Source organism: Budorcas taxicolor, chromosome 20 (assembly GCF_023091745.1).
Source record: "Budorcas taxicolor isolate Tak-1 chromosome 20, Takin1.1, whole genome shotgun sequence".
Taxonomy (NCBI): domain Eukaryota; kingdom Metazoa; phylum Chordata; class Mammalia; order Artiodactyla; family Bovidae; genus Budorcas; species Budorcas taxicolor.
Window position 1 is genome coordinate 69,229,631 of NC_068929.1, and position 3,217 is coordinate 69,232,847.

Genomic DNA, 3,217 nt, shown 5'->3' on the forward strand with positions numbered 1-3,217 from the left:
TTTTTCACTCTCCTCTTCCATCCTTATCAAGAAGCTCTTTTGTTCTTCACTTTCTGCCATTAGAGTGGTATCATCTGCATATCTGAGGTTGTTGATATTTCTCCTGCCAATCTTGATTCCAACTTGTGACTCATCCAGCCTGCATTTCTCATGATGTACTATACATAGAAGTTATATAAACAGGATAGCAGGATACAGCCTGGACATACTCCTTTCCCAATTTTGAGTCAGTCTGTTGTTTCTTGTCTGGTTCTAACTGTTGCTTCTTGACCTGCATACAGGTTTCTCAGGAGGCAGGTAAGGTGGTCTGGGGTCCCCATCTCTTGAAGAATTTTCCACAGTTTGTTGTGATTCCCATTGGGTTTCACAAATACTTTCCATTTCTGATATGAGGCAGCTTAATAGATTCCTATACTCGGCCTCCAAGGGGTGGTTTCTGAGAGGAGCTTCAAAAGGCATCATCATCCTTCCACTTCCCCTGGGATCCCCATTGTACTTGGTGAAGGAGTGTGGGAAATTGGAATTGCATCAGTTATTAGGTGTTAAAACAGTTCTGGGAATTTATCCCCCAAATTTTTGATGCCTACACTTTAAATGGCTTCCCTTGTGGCTCAGCTGGTAAAGAATCTGCCTGCAATGTGGGAGACCTGGGTTCAGTCCCTGTTTTGGGAAGACCTCCTGGAGAAAGGAATGGTTACCCTCTCCAGTATTCCGGCCTGGAGAATTCCATGGACTGTATAGTCCATGGGGTCACAAAGAGTTGGACACGACTGAGCGACTTTCCCACTTTCACACTTTAAATATTGGACGTTGAATGAACCCGCACATGGTCCAGATATGAAAGAGGGACGTTTGGAAAGACATCATCCATTGACGAAGATGGAGGCATGAGTATTAATTCTTCTTCATCCCATCTCAGGTTTCAGGATTGATGTGTGCCCATGATCAAGTGTTTGTACATATAGGAAGGGTTTGACTGAGCAGGTTATTCAGACTCAGTTTATTCTGCAGTGAGACTACCAAGCTTCATGTCTAGAATCTGCTCAATCCTGACTCTACTCCTAAGAAAATTGGGACTGGGCTAACATACCCTTCCCAGTGTTGTTATAAAGATTTAGACCTAACGTAGTGCCAATGCACGTGTTGGGTGAGTCTGAACTGGACTTCCAGCATGTTCTCGAGGCCACTGGCCTGGCCCAGCCCTTAGTGGTGGTGCCCTGGGGCCAGCAGATGCCCTTTCTCTGGTCCTGGCATACAGCCCTCAGGCCCACTTGGACCGGGGGCTTCCAGGCACTACTCTGGACATCCCCCACTCCGTCAAGTGGCCGCTGGTCTGTCTCAGGTCCACAGCTCACACAATCAAAACCCACTTGACTCGTGTAAGGTGAGACTTACCACAAATACAATATGAAAACTGCTCATTCCAGCATCAGTCACCATTGAACGTGTCTTTTGGACACTGTATGGACACTGTATTTTCCTTTCTGAATATTTGAATAACATTATCATAAATGAGACTTTCCTTGCAAGTTCCAGGGCAATATTGACATTATGCTTAGCAGTACGTTATGAAGTTATCTTAGAAATCATTGTATGTTAATAGAAAATGTAGCCATCAGGCATTTCTAGGGCTTATCCAACACATTCTAGAATGTTCCAGTTGTGCCATTCATATCCACCTCTTAAATTCAACCATGTATCAGTTTGCACTTTATAAGAGACACAGTTCTTTAAAATGTATTTATCGCCTCTCTAATTCCCTCTGAGTTTCTCGGTATACTGATGGCCTCTTTGAGTAAAGGCCAGGGATACATTTGATCATTTGGCCATCACTGCACTACCCAACCTTCTTAATGTTATAAATTTCATGGCCCCCATAGAAATTATATTTCCCATTAGCATAAATATTGGGTCTGCTGAAAGCATGATCTGGCAGACCTGGGGCTCCAGCAGCTCCAATGACCAAGGGAATCCGGGAGTCATTCCCAGCATGAAAGTTGGGACACTCTGCTTTGGCATAATTGCGCTGATGACCATCTATTCACTGAGAAAAATAAGGACCTGTCCAGCCCTGTTCCGGGCGCTGTGAAGAACATGTGTGTGTGCCAAGTTGCTTCAGTCATCTCCAACTCTTTGCAACCCTATGGACTGTAGCCCACCAGGCTCCTCTGTTCATGGGATTCTCTAGGCAAGAATGCTACAGTGGGTTGCCATGCCCTCCTCCAGGGGATGTTCTGGACCCAGGGATCAAACCCACATCTCTCCCATCTCCTGCTTTGGCAGGGAGGTTCTTACTACTAGTGCCACCTGGGAAACAGAATGGTTATTACAGAATATTGAACAAAGTTCCCGGTGCTATTCAGTAAGTCCTTGATGATTATCCATCTTAAATATAGCAGTGTGGACTCGTCAGTCCCAAACTCCCAGTCTCTCCTTCCCTCCACACCCTTCCCTCTGGTAACCGTACGTTCATTCTCTAAGTCAATGAGTCTGTTTCTGTTAGGAAGCTTTCTTTCATAAGATAACGAGAGCAATGTGACACCTTAGTTCGATATAATCATAAGACAGTCAACTCCTAAATATAATCATCTGCTAAATGTTCCCATGTTTATTAATGATATTAACTGTAAATTCATAGAAACTGGCTGATATAGCATTTATATCATACCGAATCAGTAGTTGAAGTATTTATAAAAGAAAATTGATTAGCTCAGGTGACTATTTACTCCCAAGTCTTGTCACATGCAGGGGCTTCCCTGGTAGCTCAGTTGGTAAAGAATCCATTGCAATGCAGGAGACCCTGGTTTAATTGCTGGGTTGGGAAGATCCCCTGGAGAAGGGATAGGCTACCCACTCCTGTATTCTTGGGCTTCCCTGGTGGCTCAGCTGGTAAAGAATCCATCTGCAATGTGGGAGCCTGGGTTCATATTTTTGACAAAATTTCAATCTGCCTTAACATGTCCTAAACAGTTGTTTAATCGCCATACACATTCAAAAGCAGTATAGACCTATTGGACTAAAGGGCAGTGGGGGGAAGGGATTTTGTCTATTTCATAAATAATTTGACACGAGATTTAAAAATTGAGAATCCTGAGCCTTTATAGATGGTTCACTTTATAGATGGGATGGCCCAGGCTTCCCAGGTAGTGCTAGTGATAAAGAACCCACCCACCCAGCAATGCAGGGGACGTAAGAGACACAAGTTCAATCCCTGGAT